General features: G+C 32.9%; 1 long non-coding RNA gene across 1 annotated transcript; it reads right to left on the bottom strand.

The window, feature by feature from the left end:
• Window positions 1-4,789: 4,789 nt before the first annotated feature.
• LOC149536924 (uncharacterized) lies at window positions 4,790-5,784 on the bottom strand. Its single transcript, XR_016356862.1, has one exon. It is a non-coding gene; the product is annotated as an uncharacterized LOC149536924 (long non-coding RNA).
• Window positions 5,785-27,830: the final 22,046 nt, after the last annotated feature.

Below are 27,830 nucleotides of genomic sequence, written 5' to 3'. Positions count from 1 at the left end.
TTGAATAAAATAATAGAATGGAAGCTTTCTTGGATCTTGAGTTGCTCACCCATGTGTGAGCAAAAACTTAGGGGGTAAAATGTGTTTAGAAAGGTGTTGAGGATTAGTTAAGTGGGATTAATTAAGGGGTAGGCTTAGAAGGATGAGAGTGATGGGTGTAGACTAGGTTTTAAGATGGAATTAGGATTAAATTAAATAAGATTTAACTTAATCATATTATTAAAGAATTTAATAAAGTGGAGGGTTTTAAATAAATTAGAATTTATTCAAAAAGGATTTTATGGAGCCCTAATTAATTAAATTTAATACATTAGAGGGGATGTATTTAAATTAGATTTAAATACATTAGGGAAATGAACCAATTTAATTACACAAGTAGAGGAATACGAAAAATATAATTACTTATAATGTCAAAGGAAATATTAAATAAATTAATATAGTGTTTGGGATGATTTTAAGCATCTACAATATGATTTAAAATATGATGATGAATTCTAGATTTGTGGTTTTATTATATTACAAACTAAAAAATTGACAAAGTGGACCAGGAGTTGTTTGGTGGTTTGGTTGTGTTATTTCAAGACTGAACTGGACGTAGGGAATTTGAATGAGCAATAAAATGTAGGAAGAAAATTCTAAATCACATATTGTATCTTTCTAATGAAAGACAAAATTGAAGGACTTATACCCAACTCCATCCTCTCAGTGCCTCTCAAGTTGGGTTGTAATTTTTTGCTATTTTAATCAATGGCTTCGACCACTTGCTTATATATAAAAAAATCTATTTGCAAACACAAAATATTTGGACTTTTAACTTATCAACATATCATCAATTTTAAGAAGTGGATATCATTTGGTTTTGACATTGATTGAATTTTGTAGGTCTATATTTACAACTGACATTCAAAATACTAGAATCAAAATATGTAGATGTGAAAGAGGGTGCATTTTGTCTACAATATGATATCCAGATTGATCTGAAGGACATCAACAATATTCATAGTCAAACTATATAGGTTTATGTGTGGATTGATTTATGCCTACAAACTTTAAACTTTTATATGGTCTATGTAGATCCAAAGTCTTGAGACAGTATAATTTAAAGAAGTTATACATTTTATTTTATTAGTGTTAATGCTATATGTAGTTTCTAACATTTTTCAAATGATTTTTAATATAGAAATTTTTTAAATACATCTAGAGTTTGTGCACAAAAATGATATGATGTTGCAGGTGTATTAAAATTTTAAAACCACTCTATTCCCATCCTCACTAGTTTTCAAAATTCATATTAATAATATTTTAAAATAATCACAACCATTACAAAAACTAAGAGATGGCAACTATAATATTTGCCAGGATTGAGAGAAATAGGGAGAGCGAAAAAAAAAACCTAGTATTTGGTGACTTTGACAAAGTTAGCCTTTCTAGAGCTTATGATGATTTTATTCGAATATCAAGCCAAAAACTGGGAATTTCTCTTCCCTACAGCACAATAATAAGGGAAAAAAAAAAAATAAGTATATAGTAAGAATATAAACTTTATTCCTACATTATCTCTTCTAATTTGAAACTTAATTTAAAGAAAAATAATAAATATGGTGTACAATGCATTAGAGGATATTCTAGGTGATTAAATAAAAATGTTTATGATCACCAAGCAAGAGCGCATAACACAATGATAACTTGTCAGCCTCTCATGTGGGAGGTATTGGGTTAGAGTCTACTCAAGCTTACCACATAATAATAATTAATTTTAACAAATAATAATACTTAATCTAGGCTTTGGCCCATTCCCTATAAAAAAGAAATTGTTTATGATCATCAAATTAATATCCCTTAGTCCTTTCAAATGAAGATATTTCAACATAAAGATTCATGTTCCATATTGACTTCTAAACTAAATTTTTTTGTAAATATGGAATCCTCTTGGGTGGTTTAATTATTATTATTATTTTTTAACAAATCATCAAATCAAGGCACATCACTCAAAATTTCAAATAAAATCCTATTAAGTATAATGACCCCTTCACCTAATGGTAAAATTGAATGATTCTTAACGAGTCTATAGATATTGTAAGAGATTTTCATAAAATAGATACCCCTAAATCCTTTGATATGAAAGGTTTCAACTAAATGATTCGTGCTCGATATTGGATTCCAAACTAAATTTATATGTAAACGATATATAGAGATCTAGGTAGTAAAGCATGGATCCTTAGTTTTAGCCCAAAAATTAAATTTTATCTTCACTTGTGACTATCATGGATAATAAAAGTGACTTGCACTTGGAAAAGAGATCATCCTTTCTCATGAAAGGCTACATGATGCATGGGATGAGATACCAAAAACAAAGTAAAAGGCTCAAATGTCACTTAAACTCACTCTGAAGTTACTATTGTTAGTTAGAGGTGAAGACCCAAGACTGATAACATGCAAGATGTTTTTAATTTTCCTGCCTCTCAACCCTCCTCACTCTCTTGGGAGTTCACAAGAAAACAAAAAGTTGAGGTAAGATGTACTCAATTATCTATTCAACAAACTAGTTTCTATTTAGTTTAGACTCTACATTCTTCTATTATACATTCAATTGGTTGTTTTGTCACTCTAGTTGGTGAGAAAGGTTATAGAACAATGTTGTATTGATAGATGTGAAAAATTGTGTGTTGACTTGAAATGTTTGAGAAATGATTGCATATATATATATGTGTGTGTGTGTGTGTGTGTGTGTGTGTGTGTGTGTATGTCTATATATATATATATATATATATATATATATATATATATATATATATATATATATATATACATATATACATATATATATACATATATATATATGTATATATATACATATATATATACATGTATATATATATATATATATGTATATATATATATATATACATGTATATATATATGTATATATATATGTATATATGTATATATATATGTATATATATATATATATATATATGTGTATATGTATATGTATATATATATATACATATATATACATATATATATATATATATATATATATGTATATGTATATATATACATATATATACATATACATATATGTATATATATGTATATATATGTATATATATGTATATGTATATATATATATATGTATATATATATATATGTATATATATATATATATATATATATATATATGTATATATGTATATATGTATATATGTGTGTGTGTATGTGTGTGTGTGTGTGTGTGTGTGTGTGTGTGTACACACACACACACACACACACACACACACACATATGTAAGTATGTATATTACACACACACAGAGTTTTGATAGTTTCTCTCAAATGTATATGTGATGTGATTTAATGGATAATATGCAATGGTGATGTTAAGTTTGTAATTCATTATGCATGTAGATAATAAAATATTGTGGAATATGATCCATATATTATTCAGAAAGGGTAACATCACTTTTAATAGAATGGATGAGGCTTTTATTAGGCAAATGTTGATGTACTTACATCTTTCTAATACTACTTTAGATATCTGATAGTGGAGAGTTTCATTACCCAGAGGGCTAAATGTTTGCTTTGTTTTGGATGCTATTATATTTAGACAATCTAACCTATATGGAATTCATGCAGGATGGCTATATGGGAATGACATTTAGGATATGCATTATTGTATTCAAATTGAACAACAATATTTGGTTATATACATATATAGGGGATTCTTGCATTATGGTATATAAATATATAAATGTGTGTGTGTGTGTGTGCACGCCCGCATGTGTGTGTGTGTGTGTGTGTGTGTGTGTGTGTGTGTGTGTGTGTGTGTGTGTGTGTGTGTGTGTGCGTGCGTGTGCGTGCACCATAATATATTATAATTGTCCTCTTTTTTATTTGCTTAATGTATGTTGTCCCTCTCTAGGATTACACCACTCTCAATAGATCTTCATAAATTTAGCAATGTGAATTGATCAATTGGAACATATGTGAAGTTGATGATGGTTTGTACTCATTATGCATGAAACTGAATACTTTCAAATTTTTACGAATATGGATTGTGAGTATTCAAAGGTTTAGTGTGCCTAGATTCACAAGAGCTACATCTTTGTTAAAGTAATGAATGAGGTTTAAAATTAACTTCCATTATTTGATAGTGAATCAGCTCTCTCACTCGAAGTTTGATATGGATGTTAGTATATCTAGACAAAGTTAAATTGTATGAAGGAAGAAGCTTTTTACACGTTTAACAGGTATATGAGAAAGATTACAAAGAATGCACCAAATTCAAGGATTGGTAAAGACACTCTAGCATGTTTCAATGTAATCATATAAAAGATTCATGTGAAGACATTCAAATTACAGATATCATTGTAAAAGAAAGTCATATAAGATGGAATACCTTTTAGGGTGTAAAAGTTTATTTATGTGAAGGGGATATGCTCTCCTTATCTAGTCCGCAATTAAAGAGAGAAGTAACTTTATTTTTCATTGAACACTTAGATAATATTGAAGGTTTTCTTTCCCTTTGCTCTTTTCCTCTAGTACCGACATTGAATGAAATTGTATATATATATATATATATAGACTAGGACCATTTACCTAACAACAACAAAATATTATTATATTCTTTAATATATAAAATTTATTCATGAAGAAAAAATAGATTTTATGTACCAAATGTTATAGACTCTACATTCCTATTGCTATTATGACACTCTTATGTAACTTTTATGTAACTTTAATGAGGAGTTTTGCCAAGTAAATTTTTAAATAATTTTAGTTGTACAAAATTGAAAGATATGAATTTAAGAGGCATAAAATTAACTAGTGCCCCTTGCATTTATTATGACAATTTACATGTACCGAACAAAGAGCTGATAAAAACTTGTCACAAAAACTTTCACAATCCTCTTGACTGAAACAGGACAGCAGGAAGGTCTAAACACACGTATTTATCCACATACAGAACACCTACGAATTCGCCATCTATTTACCTGTTCACAACCAGAGGCCTTGAACTGTCCTTTACACCGAGGGGCGAAGGAAAAGGCCTCCTGGAATTACTAACAAGAACATCCTTCATCTGAGCCGTCAGATGCAGAATAGCTGCACGATCTGAAGGCGTTATTTTTCTCTCTAAAATGTTGTTCCCAAGGCTTTCCTCCTCTTCTCTGATTCTCATCACCTGGCTGTGCATCACGGGGCTCTGTCTCGCCTCAATCTTCACATATTCCGCCATTGCCGATCCAAGCACAATCTCAACAACTTTCCAGGCTTTAAATCCAACAAAACCCTAGCTCCAAATTAATTTGTGAACAATTTCCAGGATTCACACACAAAAAGATCCTAGCTGCAAGATAATTTTTGGACAATTTTCCAGGCTGTGAACACAACAAAAGCCTAGCTTCGATATAATTTGTGAGCAATTTTCCAGGCTTCACACACAACGAAGCCCTAGCTCCAAAATAATCTGTGAACAATTTTCCAGGCTTTACACACAACAGAAACCTGAATCCAAGATAATTTTGGTACAATTTACCAGGATTTACACAAAACAAAGCCCTAGCTCCAATAGTATTTGTGAACAATTTTCCAGACTTTAGACACAAAAGATCCTAAGAAAAAGAACTCCAGAGCAAATTGTGAACAACTTTCAGGCTTTATTTAACAGGAAATCGCAGAACAACTTTAGATTCAAACGCAAGAAGCTTTGATTTGTCAATGGCTTCAAGGAGCTTCTCTAAATATATAAACATCGGATTCTATGTTAATGATAATGTTGATCAACACACGCGAAAGAGACATTTGACGAATATATCACATAATCCGCGAGCCGACTTGTCCAGAAAAATAAAGAAATTCTGTGGCGGAGTCTTTGCCCCTTTTCCAAGAAACCGTTAATAGACGTATTTCGTCTCTGTTACGTCAGACGGAGACCAAGCTAATTTTTGACCGGGAGAAACAAAGCGATGAAGATACAGCCGGCGGCGGCTTCGAACGGTCCTCTTGTTTTTTACTATGTTAGTCGCTGCGTAGACCGCCACGTGGCTGGTCTCTGTGTGACTTCGTGGAAAAGCGTCGGGAACTCGAATCTTCCGTGGGCCGTCGCTTTGCTTGGCGTATTCGACGGGCTTTTGCTTTTGCGATTTAAAGAAGGGGGGCGCGCTCTCTGAATTTTCTATGGGACTTGGAGTCTAGTATATAATGGTGGCTCCCATTGAGATTCCTATCCTATGAGAATCTGGTCAATATATATATCACACACGCCTCCAAAAATTATACAAATAATTTTCTATTTTGTATTATATAAATTGTTATATATATTTCTCTCTATATATATATATATATTCTAAGTTTTTTCATCAAGTTGAATGGTTTCAAATGAGTTCACTAGGGATCATGTCTTCTCTAGTGTAAGGCTTCAACATCATTCAGATGGGGTAGCTACTGTGCTTCAGACAAATGTGGTGAAATTATAGCCCTTAGTTCTTAGCTCTTAGTCAAAGAGATTTCAGCCCATAGGCTCTTGCTTCCATATTAGGTAGCTGAAATAATTTCATGAAGGCCCTTGTTGGGTTGGTTGGCTTGCGAGCTTCGTGCTTGTTGGGTCGCCAAAGAGATTTCAACCCATAGGCTCATGTTTCCATATCGGGTAGCTAAAATTACTTCATGAATGTCCTTTTTGGATTGGTATCTTGTGTGCTTCATGCTTGTTGGGTTTCCAAAGAGATTTCAAACCATTGGCTCATGCCCTCATATCAAGTAGCTAAAATTACTTTTTGAAGGCTTTTGTAGGGCTGATACATTTGCAAACTTTGTGCTTGTTGGGTTGTCACACTTGCAAAATGAACTACCATAAAAAAGAAATTTAAATAAAATAGAAAGAAAGAAAGTAGTAGTGTACAAGAACCAAAAAAATTATTTCTTTAAATGGAAAATCCTATATTTAAAATTGAGCTTCAATCCCACATATAGGTAAATCCATCTCTAAAGTTATAGTTGTAGAACCAATTGATATCTCAACAATATCCAATCGTTACTTTAGTGTTCCTTACAAAAGAGAGAATATTTAAATCACGATTTTATAAATATAGATATATGTTTTTGCATATAAGAAGTTCAAAGATGATTAAATAATCATATATATAAATTAAATAAAATATTTCTTATATAATGGAGAATCCCATGTTTAAAACTAAACTTCAATCATACATATAAGTAAATTCGTCACTAAGATATAGTTGTAGAATCAATTAATTATGCCAAGAGGCATATACAATGGGAGAAACACTTCCCAGCACAAAGAATATTCCAAGGAATAATTCGTGTAAGGAAAAAAGATTTTGTGAGAGTTACAAACGAAATTAAAATATGGAATGCCATTTGGCAATTAAAAAGATTTGGTGAGAGTTACAAACGAAATTAAAATATGGAATGTCATTTGGCAATCAAAAAGATTTGGTGAGAGTTACAAACGAAATAATAGGCCCGAAATAATGGGGCCCGAAAAAGTAGGACCCAAAAAAATAGGGCCCGAAAAAGTAGGGGCGAAATAATTTCAATATGATTTTTTTTTTTAAATATAATTTTGAATGCACATTCATACTTATTTTTTGTGGGGAGTGGGGGAATTTGAAACAAATTCGTGGAATGTGAAGAGACGTCTATTGGGGGATATGAGGAGCCTCTCAGAAGTTATAAAACCAAGGCTCATCATTTCATTTTCATTTTATGTTTTTGCAGGAAGGAAGAAGTGGAGGTTATTGGAGGATTAGATTGGAGTTTTTGAATAGGAGCAGATTGAAGTTTTGGAGTAACATTTTTGCAGTTGAGATTTCTATTTTTTATTTACATTTTCATTTAGATTTAGATGTAGATGTAAATTGAAATTTAAAATTAGTTATAATATTCTAATTTGATTTAGATTTCAATTTTAATTAATTTCATTTAGATTTAAAATTCTGTTCATAACTATTTAGGCTTGCATTTAATAGTTTAGTCTTGCACGTTTGATTTAGATTTAGATTTGTATTCAAAATCTATTTAATTTATATATTTTATATTACTTCTCATTTGCATATTTTAAAAGTGCATGTTTCAAATTACTTTTATATTTGCATGTTTCATATTAGTTTTAGATTTTCATATTTCAAAATAGTTTTGGTTTGCATGTTTTAGATTTGAATGTTTCACAATAGTTTTACATTTGCATGTTTCTAAGTATTTATATTTTCATGTTTCAAAGCATAATTTTATCATTAATCTGGATGAGAATGCCACCATATCAATACAATTTATAGTTTATTAAAGTTAATGATTTATTTAAAGTAGATAAATCATATATTTAATATATATTTTAACATTATTGAATTATAAAATAAAATAAATTTTTCAAAATAATAGCTAGCCAAAATAATATTTAAGCCAAATGGATGCCGAAATAATAGAACCTGAAAAAATAAGGCCAAAAAAATAGAATGCAAGAAAATAGGGCTGAAATAACTTAATTAAAATTTTAAATATAAAACATTTTCTGTTTGTTAAATATATTTTTGCATGCACATTCATGCTTATTTTTTGTGAGGAGTGGGAGAATTTGAAACAAATTTATGGAATGTTAAAAGACATCTATTGGGGGATATGAGGGTTCTCTCATAAATTATAAAACAAATGCTCCTCATTTCATTTTCATTTTGTGTTTTTGCAGGGAGAAAGAGATGGAGATTATTGGAGCAATTAGAGTTTTTTAACAGGAGTAGATTAAAGTTTCATATAGTTTAGCCTTGTATCTTTGATTTAGATTTAGGATTCAAAAACTTTTTGATTTAGATATGATGGGGACACAACCCAAGAACAGAATGGACACAACAGAAAAGGGAAATTATATTAACTAAGAAAATAAGCTAGTACAAACAGTAGAGAGAAAATAAATTTCAAAACATGCCCTAAGGGCTTACAATAGCATAAATTTGGAGATAATTTCTCCTTTCATTACCTCCTCTCAAACTCCACTCCGAACTGCCTTTTACAATGCCAGAAATCTCCTTAAATAGACCCCGGAGGGTTAAGGACTAGGAGTACATTCTAGAAAGTGCTAGTAGGCATCCACCGACCAAATAGAAGGTTCCAGAAGCTGCATTAGAAGTCGGTGCAAATCAAGAAGAATCCAAAAATGGTAACCGAACTTTCGGGAGGCATAACTTTTGAACCGTAGCTCCGATTGACGAACCGTTTACATTTTCGAAAAGCTCTCAAAGCACTCTATAGCCCTATGGACCAGCTTCGCTCGTCCCCCATTTTTGGCCCTTTCGAGGTCATTTAATGCCCCTAACCTGACTTTGAAGCATTCTTAAGAGGTCTCCAAAACTCAAAAAATTGCAATAGCTTTCAAACCGTGGGGTCTATTGACCTGATTCTTTTTCTGGAATGCTCTAAATCATGATTACATTCATCTGGCCAATTCACACCTTCTAGTTTACCAAAATGATGGCCCAATTACATGCTCCTATTTTTTCGAGATTTTCTAGCACACTGATAGTTGAACTCTGAGAGTTGGAACCTTTATTTGACCCAAATGGGTGACCAAAAATGAAAACACATGAAACAGAAACTAAGTCTAAGTACATTTTTTTGGGTGACACAGGATTGCCCTTATACCTCTGGATGCTCCTGCATCAGACACCCAGGGTAGATTGAAAAGTGACCTTGTCACTTTATGAATGGTAGAGGAAATCCCAAATGGGAAACCTTAGCTGCTGAAATCCAAGTTGAGTCCTCGATCGGCCGTCCTTTCCACTTCACCAGATACTCTTCATACTGCCTATTTCTAGTACTCCTACCCACACGATGATCTAGAATGTCTTCTATCTCCTCCTTCTTAGAAGCAGGAATCAGACATGGCTCTAACACCAGCTCCTCATCTGCACCATCATCATGATACTCTGTTAAATCTGTAATGTTGAAAATGGGAGAAATGTGAATATCATTTGGCAGCTCCACTTCATATGCATTTCCTGAGTCATGTTTCTTCAAAATTTTGTAGGGGCCAAATTTCTTCATTTTCAGCTTGTTGTAAGTACTGACTGGAAATCTTTCTTTTCGTAAGTGCACCATGACTAAATCTCCTACTTGGAATTCCTTATGTCTTCTCCTTTGATCAACCCTAGCTTTATACTCTTGATTCATCTTGGTAATGTGTGCTTGAACCTTCTCATGTGGATGCTTGATATGTTTAGCAAATTCCTCAGCTTCAGCACTTGTCCTCTCCCCTTGTTCTATCTTCCTCAACTCTGGTGCAGTCCTTGGGCTACTCCCATATACAATTTTGAACGGTGATTTTCCAGTACTCCTATTTATAGAGTTATTGTAAGCAAACTTTGCTTGTGGTAGAATCAAATCCCATCCCTTGGGCTTATCTCCAATTAAACATCTTAGCAAATTGCCCAGACTTCTGTTTGGCCATCAGTTTGTGGGTGATGCGTGGAACTGAATTTCAGGTCTGTTCTCAACTTTTTCCACAATGTCCTCCAGAAATACCCCACAAATTTAGTATCTCTGTCAGAAACTATACTCCTTGGAAGACCATATAGTCTTACCACCTCTTTGAAAAACAAGTCTGCAATATGGACAACATCATGAGTTTTGTGGCACAGAATGAAATGTGCCATTTTGGAGAACCTATCAACCACCACGAATACTGAGTCATTACCCCTTTGTGTCCTTGGCAATCCAAGAACAAAATCCATACTTATGTCCTCCCATGGCCTTGATGGAATAGGCAATGGTTGATATAGGCCAGTACTGTGACTAAACCCCTTGGCAACTTGACAAACCTGGCAACTTTGTACAAACTTCTTCACATCTTGTGAAATTTGAGGCCAAAAATAATGTTCTCTAAGAATGGCAATGGTCTTATCTCGACCAAAATGTCCTGCCATCCCTCCACTGTGTTTCTCCTTAATTAGATTTTCCCTCATGGAACTCCTTGGAATGCACAATTGACTACCTTTGAACAACATACCATCCTGAATCAAATAGTCTAACCACTTGGTTCTATCTACAGCAACAAGTTCTTTACAAGCTTTCCAGGCTTCAGCAAAATCAGGATCCTCAGGGTACAAATTCTTGAGTTCATCAAACCTAACTACTTCAACCTGCATTACTGTAAGCCACAACTATCTCCTACTTAGTGCATCTGCAACCCTGTTAGATTTTCCACTTCTATGCTTCAACACAAATGTATAACTCTGCAAGAACTCTACCCACTTCATATGCCTCTGATTCAATTTACCTTGGCTATTTAGGTACTGTAATGCCTGATGATCAGTATACAAAACAAATTCCTTTGGCAATAAATAATGCCTCCATTTCTTTAAGGCCTGAACTATTGCATAGAACTCTTGATCATAAACATAATACTTCTTCTTTGCATCATTCAATTTTTCACTAAAATATGCAATAGGCTTACCTTCTTGGCTTAATATAGCCCCAATAGCGCTGTCACTAGCATCACAATCCACCTGGAACACTTTTTTAAAATCTGGAAGTGCCAACACAGGTTGTTCTGTTACCTTCTTTTTCAGCAATTCAAAACTTCTGGCAGCTATTGCAGTCCATTTGAACTCTTTTCTATCCCCTCTTATTGTATCAGTTAGGGGTGCACATATGCCATTGAAATTCCTAATAAATTTCCTGTAAAAACTAACCAGACCATGAAATGATCTTACCTCAGTAGCAGACCTTGGAGTAGGCCATTCCAAGATGGCTTTTACCTTCTCCGGATCCATTTTGAGACCTTCAGGTGATATAAAAAACCCCAAATAGACTAACTCCCTTTTTGCAAAGTTACACTTCTTCAAATTAATTAACAATTTTTCTTCCCTTAGCCTTTCAAGGACACTACGAATATGCAATAAATGTTCTTCCAAAGTCTTGCTGAAAATTAAAATATCATCCAAATAAACAATAACAAATTTTCCCAAGAACTTCTTAAGTACCTCATTCATGAGCCGCATGAAGGTGCTTGGGGCGTTCGTCAATCCAAAGGGCATGACTAACCACTCATAAAGACCCTCCTTGGTCTTGAAGGTTGTTTTCCACTCATCTCCTTCTTGAATCCGTATCTGGTGATAACCACTCTTCAGATCTATCTTTGTGAAGTACTGAGCTCCACTCAAGCAGTCCATAAGGTCATCCATCCTTGGCAAAGGAAATCGGTACTTGATGGTTATCCTATTTATAGCTCGAGAATCTGTACACATCCTCCACTCTCCATCCTTCTTTGGTGCAAGTACTGTAGGTACTGCACATGGACTCAGGCTCTCTCGAATCAAGCCCTTCCTCAACAGCTCCTGAACCTGTCTATTTAGCTCCTCTGTTTCAGTAGGAGTCATCTTGTGAGCAGCCTTGTTAGGCAAACTAGCTCCTGGAATCATCTGATGACTGATTTGCCTTATTGGTGGCAATCCATCTGGAACATTATCAGAGATAATATCTCCAAACTCCCCTAGTAAATCTGAAACTTCAAGTGGTATTTCACTACTACCTTCTTTATCTTTCCTAGGAATCAAAGCATAGCACATATGTTGATGTTTCATGCCATCTAAAAACTTCCTTCCATCAACAAGACAAATCCTAGCACTGCTACATACCTTTTCACCTTCCTTTTTCATGGGCTTCAATTTGTGGCAAACTCCATCCTTTGTCAGAGAATATGTGTTTGCATGTCCATCATGTACTGCATGTCTATCAAACTGCCATGGTCTACCCAACAATAGATGGCAAACATCCATCGAAATAACATCACAGAGAACTTCATCATGGTAACTCCCAATTTTGAATTTTACTAAACATTGTTCACTTACCAGGACCTTATGATCATTTTTTACCCAAGCAATCCGATAGGGCTGGGGATGTTTCTCCCTCTTGAGCTTTAGCTTAGAGACCATCTCTTCTGATACCAAGTTAGCAGTGCTACCACCATCAATGATCATGTCACAACATTTATCCTCACACTTGCATCTGGTACGGAACAAACTCCTCTGTTGTCCTGGTTCAATCTCACCACTTAGTAGGACTCTTTCATTTACCAAGGTCTCTCCTCTTTCTGCATCCTCTGAATGTGATGATTGTGCATCCTCATCCACATGAGCAACCCTAGCTTGGCCCTTAGCTCTCCTATTTGTCCTTGCTTGTAGTTGAGGGCATTCAAAGGCATGATGACCTTCTTCATTGCAATGGAAACAGGTACCACGAAAGCCTCCTCTTCCTTGTCCATGTCCTCTACCTCTTCCTCTTTGATTTCCAAAGTCTTGGTCATGGGGGTGGTTGAAAACCTCATTCCTCTAGTTCCTGCTAGTACCCTCATCTTCATTTTTCTTTTGGGTTTCATTGCGGCCTCCAGATGATCTACCGCTTCCCCTTCCTCCTTGACCACGCCCTCTTTGTCTTCCTTCAAACCTTTTATTCAGCTTCTCTTCAACTCGTAGGGCAAACTGGTATGCCTCTTCAACGCTGGTCATTCTTACCAGACTTAATTCCTCCTGGATGCTAGGTCGTAACCCACTGATATAACGAGAAACCTTCTCCTTATTTACTTCTTCATGCCCCGCTCTAATCAAAAGTCGGTAAAATTCCTCTGTATATTCTTGGACTGATCTTCTTGCTTGCTTTAACCCATGCATCTTCTTAAACAAATCAAGCTCATAGTCCATAGGAATGAACTGCTTCTTCAATTTCTCCACCATGTGATCCCACCTTGTGATCTTCTCCTTTCCTCTTCTGTTTCTTTCCAATTGAACCTCTTGCCACCAGATTTTGGCATGGCCTTTCAATTTTGCCTTTGCAAACTTAACCCTATCTGGGTCCCTGATATCCTCATACTCAAAGTATTCTTCCAGTTCATTGATCCAATCGATCAACTCATCTGGTTTTAGATTTCCTGAAAATATACCCACTTCAATTGTGGGTCTTTTCCCAAACTTAGTAATGGCCCTAAAAAGCCTTTCCTCTGCATGATTCAGAACTTCCCCGTCAAATTCCCCTTCTAGTCCCATAACTTCTTCTTCATTGTCATCCTCACTGTCATCACCAGCAGCAACATTTGCTCCTCTACAGAGCTCCTCTTGCAATGCTTGTACTTGCCTTTGGAGGGCTCTAACCTCCTCAGGATTAATAGCTTTGGGTCTTCCACCACGCTCTCTTCGTGGAGGCATCTTCTAACTCAAACCCACAACCACACAGTCCTGGTGCAAACTGCCTCACAGTCGGCGCTCTGTCTACACACTCAGGAAAACCTTCTATGATACCACTTGATGGGGACACAACCCAAGAACAGAATGGACACAACAGAAAAGGGAAATTATATTAACTACGAAAATAAGCTAGTACAAACAGTACAGAGAAAATAAACTTCAAAACATGCCCTAAGGGCTTACAATAGCATAAATCTGGAGATAATTTCTCCTTTCAGTACCTCCTCTCAAACTCCACTCCGAACTTCCTTTTAGAATGCTAGAAATCTCCTTAAATAGACCCCGGAGGGTTAAGGACTAGGAGTACATTCTAGAAAGTGCTAGTAGGCATCCACCGACCAAATAGAAGGTTCCAGAAGCTGCATTAGAAGTCGGTGCAAATCAAGAAGAATCCAGAAACGGTAATCGAACTTCCGGGAGGCACAACGAACCGTTTACATTTTTGGAAATCTCTCAAAGCACTCTATAACCCTATGGACCAGCTTCGCTCGTCCCCCATTTTTCGACCCTTTTCGAGGTCATTTAATGCCCCTAACCTGACTTTGAAACATTCTTAGGAGGTCTCCAAAACTCGAAAAACTGCAATAACTTTCAAACCGTGGGGTCTATTGACCTGATTCTTTTTCTGGAATGCTCTAAATGACGATTACATTCATCTGGCCAATTCACACCTTCTAGTTTACCAAAATGATGGCCCAATTACATGCTCCTATTTTTTTGAGATTTTCTAGCACACTGATAGTTGAACTCTGAGAGTTGGAACCTTTATTTGACCCAAATGGGTGTCCAAAAATGAAAACACATGAAACATAAACTAAGTCTAAGTACATTTTTTTGGTTGACATAGGATTGCCCTTATACCTCTGGATGCTCCTGCATCAAGATATTTGATAATACATTTCTTTTTTAGATTTTTAATGTGCATGTTTCAATTTAGTTTTACATTTGCATGTTTTACATTAGTTAGGGTTAGGGTTAGAATTAGCATTAGGGTCAGGGTTAGAATTAGCATTATATTTAGGATTATAAAGGGAGGTTAGGGAGAGAATTAAAGTTAGAGATAGAGTTAGAGTTAGGGTTAAACTTAGATATATATACTTATATATACTCTTATATATATATATATAATTAAAATTATTATCATATCTTCCATATCCGCGACGACTGCTACTAGCTTATATATACTTATATATATATATATATAAAATGCCGAGAGTCATCCTTCTCGAGGCACCTATTTTAATTCAAATCGTATCCAACAAAAAAAAACCATTACGATTTAAATTAAAATCAGTGCCTCGAGAAGGATGACTCTCGGCATTATATATATATATATATATATATATATATATATATATATATATATATATATATATATATATAAGCTAGTTTTATATAAGAGTCCAAAAAAATAGCTCATACATATTGGAGAATCTCAAGTTTAAAATTAAGCTTCTTGATCATACATATAAATAAATCAATCACTAAAGACATAATTGTAGAACTAATAAATATCTTAACAAAGTTCAATTATTATTTTTGTGTTTCTTATAAAAGAGAGCTAAAATATTATTCAAATATATATTCAAAGTTTTAATAAATATAAATTCAAAACTTGATTAATTACATTGAAGGCGTACCTATTCTGAAGAAAACTCAATGGTTGAAACAATATTGTTTAAAATAAGTACCATTCCTATATTGGGAAATAAACTATATGCATAGTGTATTACTCCAGAGCCAACAACAGATCCAACATGTTGGTCGTAACTTATTAATTAAAGTCTTAACCTAGGAAACTATTTACAAAGGTGAAAAAAAGAATCACTTTCCTCCATATCCATGCCATTTCCTTCATCACCAGGAGTAGGTGGAATCATCGTGGAAGGGCATCCTCACTATGATTCACCTTGTCCTCAACCATAATTTTTTCCAGCCAATTGGCCTCTTTACTCATGCATACATGCATTATACAAATAAGAAATTTTAGGTTCCTTGATATTGTTGGAAGTTTAACCACATACGAATCATAATCTTCTATAATGAGGATGGAATAAATATTAAGGGGCACTATGTCTAATATAAAGGCTTGGCTTTTAAGTTTTTCTAATATGTTTGTCCTTCAATAAAAAAATTCATTAGTAGGTCAATCCATCTTGCAAAACATCTCAGTAGGTTAGTTCATAAAACCATAATTGAATTTAAATTGCATCATTTTCATTGCAATAGTTTATCATTTCATAAATTTGCATGTAAAAGATCTAATAGTAAATCATCATCTAATATGATAGTCCAATGTTATATGAGCATATTCATGTCAAATACAATTAGAAGATAACAAGTACTTATTGAAATAAATCACAAGTAGTGGTTGTCAAATCAAAACATATCATCAAAATATAACAAGTTTGGTCGAGAATACACCCAAGCAAGTCAACAAGTTGCTAACAAGTCCTAAGGAAGAAAACTATATCAAAAGTTCAAATCCCGTTGGGGGTTAGGGTATGTACACCTCATTTGTAGCGCCAAGCGCCTCTCGAAAAAGAGTACGAGGTAGTCCCATATCACTGTCTCCATATGTAAACCCAAAAACTATGGCATAGTGTCGTGGACTATAAAACCCCCTTTCTTTCTTTCTTTCAAGTCGGATTTTGGCATCAATCAAGTCTTGCTTTATTGAGAATCATCATCTTCTCTTTCATGAAATTTATCCTTAGGAAATAGAGCTTCAACTTTATATTTTGGCTCATCATTAATCAAATGAGATTTTTTGAAAAAACAAAAACAAAAAAACACGCTTTTGGATTGAGAGTTTTCTATATATATGATTTACAAGCACACTGTGAAGAAGAAGAATTCTATGTGACAATGAATTTATGAGTGTTAACAGTATCTAACTTCTACAATTAAACAAGAGAACTTCCATGAACATTAATGTCTACAGTCACATAATTGAATCATTTATATGTAACTTTCTTTATCATTATAAAGAATATTAATGTACTTAAAGTTATTTCTTTAGACCTTCGTATTTGTATATGAGTTGCCTAAGACATATATATTATATTTCCTATCACTTTTATTAATTACTGAGCATGTAATATATTATGGTCAAAATACTTGTATTACTTATTTTTCCATATGCCTTTCTCAATTTCATCTCACAACTAGATTTAATTATAATAATTAATAAATCAACCTTATAATCTTATTGATCAATTTATAGATTAATCACATGTCATACATTTTTCCATGTGATCTATCTGTAACGTTAGTCTTAAAGCAACATGTTCACATCATCAATTATTTTCTCATGATCCCCAAACCGATATTCTTGAACAAAACTTACTGAAATAATCTAAAATTATAGTAATAGAAAATAATAGCTCACCAAAATTTCATTACCTAATGCTCGAATCCTTGAGTAATTGTAAATGCAATCCATTATAACGTACATATCATGTCAACATGTGTTTTTTTTTAACACTTGCAATTAATTTACCTCGATGAGAGGGTGAGTAGGTCATTCACGTTTATTTTTCCTTTTTAAGTAAGAGAAAAACGGATACGGTGGGTCGCCTGTCATTCCAATGTCTTATGAGTCAAGTAACGTCATTTACCGGCTCCCTGTTTTCCAATTTTAACACGTGGGGTTGACTGTGATCCACGCATTTTTCGGTTCCACGATAGGATCATTTTTTTCCTAGCTCACATATGAGCGTCCTTAGGTACCGTTGGAATTTTAATGGTAATTATAAGTTGGAAGTTTTCCTATTGAACATGCAATTTTTTTCTCATTTTGTATTTTGGATACCTTTATCAATATGACTTGTCGCTATGTATCTTTGAAATTTTAGTTTCATACACCACGTATACATGATTTTTCCACCCCTTTATACTTTGACTTATTTGACTTACATGTGTTAGTTCTTCTAGACATACATCGAAATTATGGATTTTATTAGGGTTTTTTTATAATTATGGCATCCAATCAATTTTCATGTGCAACAGATTGTACAATTTCAAGGTTTAGACATGATTATTTTTAAAATATATTTTTGAAGTACAGTTTCTTATTTTTGATTGGTTGAAGACAATTTTTTTAGGGATTATTTTGTTTTTTAATGCAAAAAATAACAGAAAAAAATTGAGAAGAGAAGTCTAAATTTTTTGCATTGTGTCAAATCATTTAGAAAATTCTAGAACCGCAAAGAAAATGAACAGCTTCATCAATCTCTACTAGCCGACTTGTCTCAATTCCAAAGTTTAACCGTGATTTACCCACTATGCCAAAATGTTGGGAACAAACTGTTCCTACTAGACCTTTTAGAAAACTATGGTACACAATCTAGAAATTTATTTTCATTGTAATCTCAAAATTATGATAAGATTTTAGAATTGGTTTGTGCAAATATACTTATTAGATTATTTGTAGACTGAGGAAAAAATATTTTTAAAAAACCCTTGCTTCAGTGTATAATTTTCGGATTGAAATAGAATGTCTTTCCCCAATCAAGTTTCTTCTTTGGATTGTGAAATATCATCTTGTTGGTCCATTAAAACAAGACTCAAAAAGATACAGTAAAGCTCCTTAACCTCCTTCGAAACAAGAGTAACCATCTTGTTAAGAAATGAACAGAGCTTATCATCCTAAAACGAGCACATGATACATATCTCACTTGCCTCCTGCAAAGCCAAAACAACAGAGCTTTGGAAACAAAAATCTAGCCAAAAATCTTGAACAATCTCTTCAACAATCATCTATAATGGGAGCTTATTTAACTTTTGGTAATTACCTATTTGGCGCAAGGTATGATTTTTGAATTTTTGTTCTTTAATCCCTTCATTAAATGTGTCATTTTGTTCTTCACCATCTCAATCTTGACCATTAGACCTTTTTTTGGCAACCATTTTTTATGCTTTTCCTGGCTACCTCTTTTGTTCTTGCCATGGATCGAATCCCTTGCACTCCAAACAAAATCTTGAAATGATGAGTTGAACTTCTCAAGGTTTGATGAAATTCTACCCTTTTCAAATTGATAATACATAGGTGGTGATATTCACACACATTTAGAGAAGAAATTAGTGCCAACTGTGGGAACCATCAAAATTCTAAGACGTGGATCAAATAATAAAACAAGTTCGGACATATGTGGCTATGCATAAGCCACCCATTCTCATTCAAGAATTTGGGTGAGACTAAAAGAATAACACAACTAACATTCATATAAATTTGTGAGATTGTAAATGTTTGACAAATATCAAAGTACAATTTGAATCAATATAATAGTGAAAATTTTATGTTCTTGAAAGTGTAAATTTAAATTTCATTACAAATAAACATGTATGTATTCATGTTCTCATCTATGTTTTGAACTTAATATTTATGCTTTATAATTAATTTATGGCCACCAATGATATCAATATGGTTGTCTTGTTAGACATCTCTAGAAAGTAATTTCATCTTCATTTTACTATACGCTTAGATTGATTCTTACATTGTAATTAACTTTTGTGTTTAGAATTTATTAACTTTTCACTTGAATTCATCCACTTGTGTTTTTTAGTTTTGAAATTATGTTGATCATTTTTGTAACTTTGTCATAGATTAATGTTTCCACTTGTTATGTATGTGCCTGTAACAAACCAAAAGATCAAGTGTCCTAAATAGATAGTGGTGAAAGTATGGGAATGCAGTTAAGAATAAGAGTTGTCCAATCTGTTCACTAGTCTTGCTTTTCATTTTAGAAAAAAAAAAATGCTTTGAGTGCCTTAGCTAAGTCTTAAAAATTCCTAGAGAGAATGATTTTTTTCTAGTGCATAAAGCTCCATGTTAATTAAAGTGATGTTGTAAGATCTAGCATTGCCTTTGAGATATTTCTAAAGTAAGGTGACCTCATTGTTGGAATTATGAAAGAATTCATATATGCAACAATCTAACAGTAAAACCAAAAATCTTTTTATAAGAGAGTTGAAGTACAAATATTACAACTAACAACTATTATTAGGATATTCTATATGTAATTGGTAATAATATAATATAATTCCTAATGTAGAGGCCAACAAATAAATATCAAAAACTTTTAAAAGACTACTACTATTTGACTTTTTATAGAACTAGAAATGATGGAGAAAAAGTAGAAGTAGTAGATCAACAATTCACAACTTGTTATGCATGTGCTTGTAACAAACCAAAATATCAAAAAGGTGTTAAATAGATAGTGGTGAAAGCATGAAAATGCATTTAAAAATAAGATTTGTCTACCCTTTTCACTAGTCTTACTTTCCATTTTAGAAAATGATTGCTTTAGATGCCTTAGCTAAGTTTTAAAAATTCCTAGAGAGGATAAGATTGTTCTAGTGCATAAAGCTTCATGATAATTAAAGTGATGTTGTAAGATCTAGTATTTGCTCTGAGATATTTCTAAAGTACAATGACCTCATTGTTGGAATTGTGGAAAAATTCATATATGCAACAATCTAATAGTAAAACCAAAAAATATGTCACGAGAGAGATGAAGTACAAATATTGCTACCTTACAACTATTAATATGATATGTTATATTAAAATAATATGATCTTGTTATATAGGGAAGAATAAAACCCTAAAATAATCCCTAGGATAAATTTAGTTTATGATAAGTTCATTAATCTTTTCAATTAAGACATAAGAAGTAAATGACATAAGTAGGCTTAAGTAATGTCATGTGAATGAGGTCCTAGAAATGTAACAAGCTACATCATGAACCTTGTTCACATCAAAAGTATAAATTGCATAAAAAATAAAATGGGTATTGCTAATAAAGCCTAATCAGTTATCCATGCATAACATATCCTTCACAAATAGATAAAACAAGAAAAATTGGTGGGAAAAGTTCCCTACCCAATAGATATATAAATAAACATGAAAATCAAATATAAACTTGAGTGAAGGAAGACTCAAGAAGACCCCCAAAGATCAACTTACTTCACATGAAGCATCAATCATAATTGAAGATAATCAGGTAGTTCCAAGGTTTAGTAAAGATCTATACAACCTACTATGAAGATGTACTTTAAAGTGAGAAGATCATGTTAGACAAGTTTTTGTATGAAGCACACATGGATATCAAAATTCTTAGTTGATTGATATTCCACTAGGTTGAGAGAATTATGAATGAAACTATTACCATCGCACCAAATATTGGTGAAAATATTTTTACTTTGTATTGTAGGCTTGAATTCCATTTCACACATTACACTTGGAATGTAGAATTTGTCAATTCAAAACTAGCATATCAAAATTGGCTTTTGATTATTTTAATGTGAGCATTTAATCTGATTCAAAACTTAATGCTAAATCTATATTTTGATTTAACGTCACAATGTGTGTGTGTGTGTGTGTGTGTGTGTGTGTGTGTGTGTGTGTGTGTGAGAGAGAGAGAGAGAGAGAGAGAGAGAGATTCTCTAATGAGTGGAGAAATAAGTGGATAGAAAAAGTTCACATTTAAGTGAATTAAAAATAGGCAATTAATACTATTATAGTTAATCCAAGAACACAACAATTGAACAAAAGAAAAAGGGAAATATGTAGCAATCATTCAAACCAAAATATTCTCTAATGATCTACTAAGGAGACCAATTCAAAGTAGTGAAATTTCAAATGCCACTTTGCTTTCAAGGATCCATTTCTTGAACAATTAATATGCTTGCAAAGAAAAGTTGACAATAATAGGTTGTCTTTATATTAAATGTTTATACTAAAGTGATGTTGTAATGTTAAAGATTTTTATAAATTTAGGAATTGACAAATACACTGCCAAGCCTTCAATAGATTACAAGAGAAATACATTTTTGGTGTTAACGAAAGGGGCAAGAAGAAATTTATGCAACTAGTTCAAATACTATTATTTTTTGTTGGAACTATACAAATTTTAATTACATTTTCTTTTCTTGGAAGTTTCTACACTCTTAATAGTGCTAACAAGGCATAACTCCTGCATCTTGGGATAAAAAGATAGGTTCTACACTCTTAATAGTGCTAACACTACACGCAATAGCAAGGCATAACCCTTGCATCTTGGGATCAAAGGCTAAGATGCAACCATAATTAAAAAAAACATCCTACTCAATCCCCCAAAAAAATTTAAATTAGTTTTTTCAAAAGTTAATAAATTTTATTGGAGGACATCTAAAAAGAAGAGTAATATATATGTATGGCAATGAAAATATTATTAGCAATATATTTTTAAATACCAAGTACAATATTGTTTTCATTATTATTTGATTTAAATTTTTGTTAATTCCATATCTCTAAAAAGAATATTACAAACCAAATAGAGTGTCAAGATGCCTAATATCTTTTTGTGTTTAATTCATTTCCATTCCTATGGAATTCATTCAAGACATACACGATCTATCTTATAGTGATCCAATTGTCGATTAGATAGAAAATAATATATATTTAACATATTTAATCTAATATCCATTTTCTTTTTATGAATTATTCATAAATAGCATGAATAAAGTTGAAGATACAAAACATGTAACCATCTTGAGACTAAAGTTGAACCAAACATTAAACAATATAGGCTAAAATATCAATGACAATGCTCATCTATTTTAATTTTTTTTTTAATGACTAGTCCCTTCCTTATATTAAAAATAATACAATAAAGTTACATATTCACAAAAAAAGGGGTTGGGGGATACAGGATCACCCCGCGAAAATAGTTTATTATTATGAAGTGTTACCTAACTAATTTCATTTTGAAGGATTGATATGCTTAATATGACCTCCTATAGTTAGCTTTCTATAAACGATAACTTAAAACATGTCATAAACACATAAAAATGGAGATAAAGGATATCCATGAGTTGTGGAATGAAGCAAAGAAAATGAATCTAATAGAAGATTATTAATAACACAATCAAAATTGACATCTTTCAACAAAATTTTGAACATGCCCACAAAACTTGTCATATTACAATTAACCATTGCATAATGTTACTTGTCACATTAATATGGGGGGACTTTAAGAGTGAACATCTTGTGCTAAACAATTATACATGAGATCAAGATGAACTCCCTATCCCCAATAAGTGATGACTTCATTGTACTTACCATGTACATGAAATCCAACATGGCAACCAAAGTGTAACTACCATGTTCACCAAACTATAAACCCCCAAGGATTTAAATCCTGACTAGCGTATACAAAATATATAAAGGTCTCATTGATGACCAAACTAAATCTACCTATTTAGAAAATCCTCAAACTCCCAAAGATTTGAACCTTGGTAAAGATATACAAGACAAATATTTCAAAACATGACACAAACAAAAAGACCAACATGCTAAATCTACCATGTAACATACTGTAACTCTTGAATATTAATTCATCTATACAAAACATGTAAGGATCTCAAACTATGAACCAGACCTAAAAACAAAAAACCAAAAAAAACCCACCACAATGACCCAACTAGAACAACCATGTAAAAGATAAAAAGTCATAGACCCCAGAGATTTGAACCTTGGGTAGGCTATTAAAAAAAACTTTAAAGGTTCCCATTACCTACAAAAGAGGGAACAGAGGGCATCCTATGGCTTGCAAATCGTGTTCAATAAAGTTAAACAGAACAATCTATCTATTCGAAGGGAAATCCCCTGCCCTCTGTTTTAAACCTAGGGGCGAGGGAATGAAAGGCCTAGAGATATTAACGAAATCTTCTTTCGTCTGAGCCGTCAGATGCAGCATAGCCGGCCGGTCTTTGAGCGATTGAAAACTCTCTGCAATATTATTACAAATATTCTCTTCCTCTTCTCTGATCTTCATCACCTGGCTGTGAAGAAGGGCGCTGTTCCTCGCCCTCTCGCTTGCAGATTCGGCCATCACTAATCCACACATACTCCTAATTCAGATGGAAACTTCGTAAAAACTAGGAAGGAAGTCCCCGGTGAAAGAATTTCCTGGAAATAACCGTAAGAAGAGATGATTCTTCTAAGGACTAGGATTTCGTAGGATTCTTTGCGGAACTAGGGTTTCCTCAGAGGCAAATACCAGAAAGAAGCTTTTGAAACTTCGGAAAAAGCAGAAAGGAACGGGCAAATCTCTTTGAAAAAAATGAATTTCCTGGTGATAAACACAAGAAATAGAGGATTATTTGAAAAACTATGGTTTCATAGAATTCTTTGCGGAACCAGGGTTTCCTTAGAGTCAAATCCAAAGAAAAAGTTCGAAAAAACGAGAAAGGAACCGGCAAATCCCTAAAGAAAGAGCTTCCTGGGAACAGCCGTAAGAAAAGGAGGCATGTAAAACATGAAGAGAAGAGGATTCTTTGCGTAACTCTGGTTTCCTGAGACGCCATATTAATAGGCAGAGAATAGACTGTTAGCTTGTAGGTTGTGGATTACAACACACGGAAAAGACAATGGCAGAATAAGACGACGAATTCATGCCTAAAAGAAGAAAGGGAAGAAGAAGGCTCCATCTCCATTACCGTAGGAGTAGCGTCAAAGGGCAAGAAAAATGATCACTACTTGTCATTTTACTTGGCACTTTTCTGGTAAAAGGCATGGAATGGTCCGCAAGGGTTTGGCCAAAGCTTCCGCAAGTTAGGGTTTGCTTCCACGTGGTTCGTGTTGTATTGGTGCGGAAGAAACCGGATTTAGATTTTGCAGGGCCCATTTTTAGGGTTTGTAAGGTCGCCCATCATTCGATTCGCTTGCAGGTCAAGTAGCGTCTTTTAATGTCTCATTGTTTTTCAATTTTAACGCGTTGGATCGACCGCAATTGATGCATGATTTTGTTATTCCCCTGTTTGAAGATCGATCTGTTTTTTTTGAGCTCCCATATGGCCGTCCTCGTGATCTCTAAGATTTGCTACAGTGGTAATTTCTTTTCTAGAAGTAGACAGAAGTTTTGGAAGATTTCCCGGTGAAAACGCATTCCCTGTCTAATTTGTATTTTTATTGATGGCTTGCTTCCATGAAAATGGACGATGACTGTTTATGATTGTTTATTCAGTTTCATGTCCTTTCTATTCTCATATGGGTACCTACTTTTGACTTCGAGATCTTTGATTATTTTGGATAAGATTGCATGTGCATTAATAATCAAATTCTATATTTTTTAAATCCAATGCTTTACACAACTTAAATTGTAAGTTAATGTTTATTAAAAGGAATTTGAAGGTAAATAAGGAATTATCTTAATAATCAAATTCTATATTTTTAAAATCCAATGCTTTACGCAACTTAAATTGTAAGATAATGTTTATCATAAAGGAATTTGAAGGGAAATAGGGAATTCTTTAGTTTTTAGGAGCACTATCACATTTAAGAACATAATGTGTAATAGTTAAAAGATATTTATAATATATATTAATAATAATAATAGAATTTTATGTATGTTCTTGTAGTGGTGTATATGTTGACTTTCCTAGGCACAAGCTTCACACATCTAAATGTATTATTTACAAATTAATAAATTATTATTGAGATGAATTTTACAAAAGATTTTTGGTACCTTCTTTTCTTTAAGATGTATGTCATAGTTTAGATTTAATTGTCGAACAATCTTTCACACTCTCCTAGGTTCAAATATAAGTACTTTGTGACCAACTAAAAATTGAGAGTTTGCCTTTCAAGTTTAAGTTCCATGCACTTCCGTTGTCATACATGCAATGTTTATTTTGGATAAGATTGCACGTAATAGCTTACTTAAAGTCAAATACTAACTTCTTTTATACAACTTTAACTCCTTATCAATTGTTGGAAATAGTAGATTGTTTATTAAAGGAGGCTATCTAAAAGGAAATGAGAAATTCATTAGTTCTTAAGAGAGGATTAACACACCTAAACACACAAGTAACAATCAAATATTATGGACACTTAATAATATTTAGAAATATAGGGAGAGACATATATAAGCTTCAATAAATAATAACATGACAATACTTGCTTCATATTTTTCTTTAAACAACATCAACTTACACACCTAAAATATCTCATTCAACTAATAATATATTATCCTATAATATTCTAACAACCCACACTAACAATATTATATTCTATAATAATATTATTTTGTTTGTCAACAACTTTATAACTAACCTAGACACTCATATGAACACTAATCCCTAACAATAATCAATAGAAATTTTATTGGAGTTTGTATGAGATCTCTATTGGTGCACACATTAATTTACATAAGCATCTAGCTCCATATATATCTAAATGTATTATCTACAAATTGTTAACAAATAATCTTAGGACTATATTGAAGCAAATCTCACAAATGGCCTTCAACACTCATGTTTTCCTCTAGTTGCATGTTATAGTCTAACTCTAATATTTGTAGAGTATTTAACTATGATTAGGAGGGCATGTTGGTTCATGTTACATGACATCACAAATTAGAAGGGACGCTAGCATGCTAGTACAAATAGGACCACACTAGATAAATATGTGTCCATGTACTTTCATTCTTGTGCAAGATTGTCACATACATAAATATTAATCTATCCAATTACAATAATTGAGAACTTCCTCCTAACATATATTGACCCTCTTGCATCTATGTAGGCCTTTGAAATAAACACACCTCCTTTTCTCCAACTCTTACTTTCATGCTTCACCATAATTTGAACATGTGCAATGTCAACTCTTATACTTTCTTGCTTATAAAAATGAAATGAATTGTTGTCAAACTTATTATTGAAGTTTTTTTTTCATTACAAAAGTGGTTCATACCATTTAGTACTTTATGTGGAGGCTAACTACTAAATAGTTACAAAGTGATAAGAGACTAATATTAATGCCTCTATAAAGAAGCAGAGCCTAGAATACACAAATAGCTTAATATATTGATAATTTACAATAGTAAATAATAGTGTGCCTATAAAAAACCAAAAGATCAAAAGGGTGCTAAATAGAGTAGTGACAAGAACATGAATAGACACTTAAAAATAAATTCATAAGAGTTGTCTTCCCTTTTTACTAGTTTTGCCTTCTGATGGATTAAAAAAATTACTTTAAATGTTGCCGCTAGGTTAAAAACTCCTTGAAACATTTTTTTTTTTTGGTGCTATGATTGCTTCTCAGATATTTCTAGAAGATGGCGGCCCTTCCACTTGTACATATTCAAAATGTATATTGTCTCACATGTATATTGTTGTTGTACCTAGTGCGCTAATACAATTAACTGCTTGCATTTTGACTCGTTATATTGTGAGCTCATGGTTCAGACTACCTTCTTTGTTTTAATATTGTAGTCTTATTCTTTTTTTGGCCATCCTTAGATTTCTATTCATTTTTATACAATATGTTTTTTTTTAATACAAAAAAAAAAACATGAATATTACGCAAACACTTGTTTATATCATTGTTTATTAATTTCCATCTTTGCTCATAAAGCTACTATGCTAAAGATTTTTTCAAAGGAGAACTTGACCCTTGTAATTTAACAAATTCCTAAAGGTGCTTGTAAGAAAAATGTAAGTCTTTTAGATACTTTACATATCAAGCAAGCAAGGAATAAACTATAATTTGTAAAAATAAAAGAGATCACATTAGCGAATTATATGATTATTTGTT

The sequence above is a fragment of the Cupressus sempervirens genome, chromosome 10 (assembly GCF_028749045.1).
Source record: "Cupressus sempervirens isolate cs-2001-9-10 chromosome 10, ASM2874904v1, whole genome shotgun sequence".
NCBI classification, from domain to species: domain Eukaryota; kingdom Viridiplantae; phylum Streptophyta; class Pinopsida; order Cupressales; family Cupressaceae; genus Cupressus; species Cupressus sempervirens.
The sequence above is the reverse complement of the archived record's forward strand: the minus strand, read 5'-3'. Positions and strand labels throughout refer to the sequence as shown.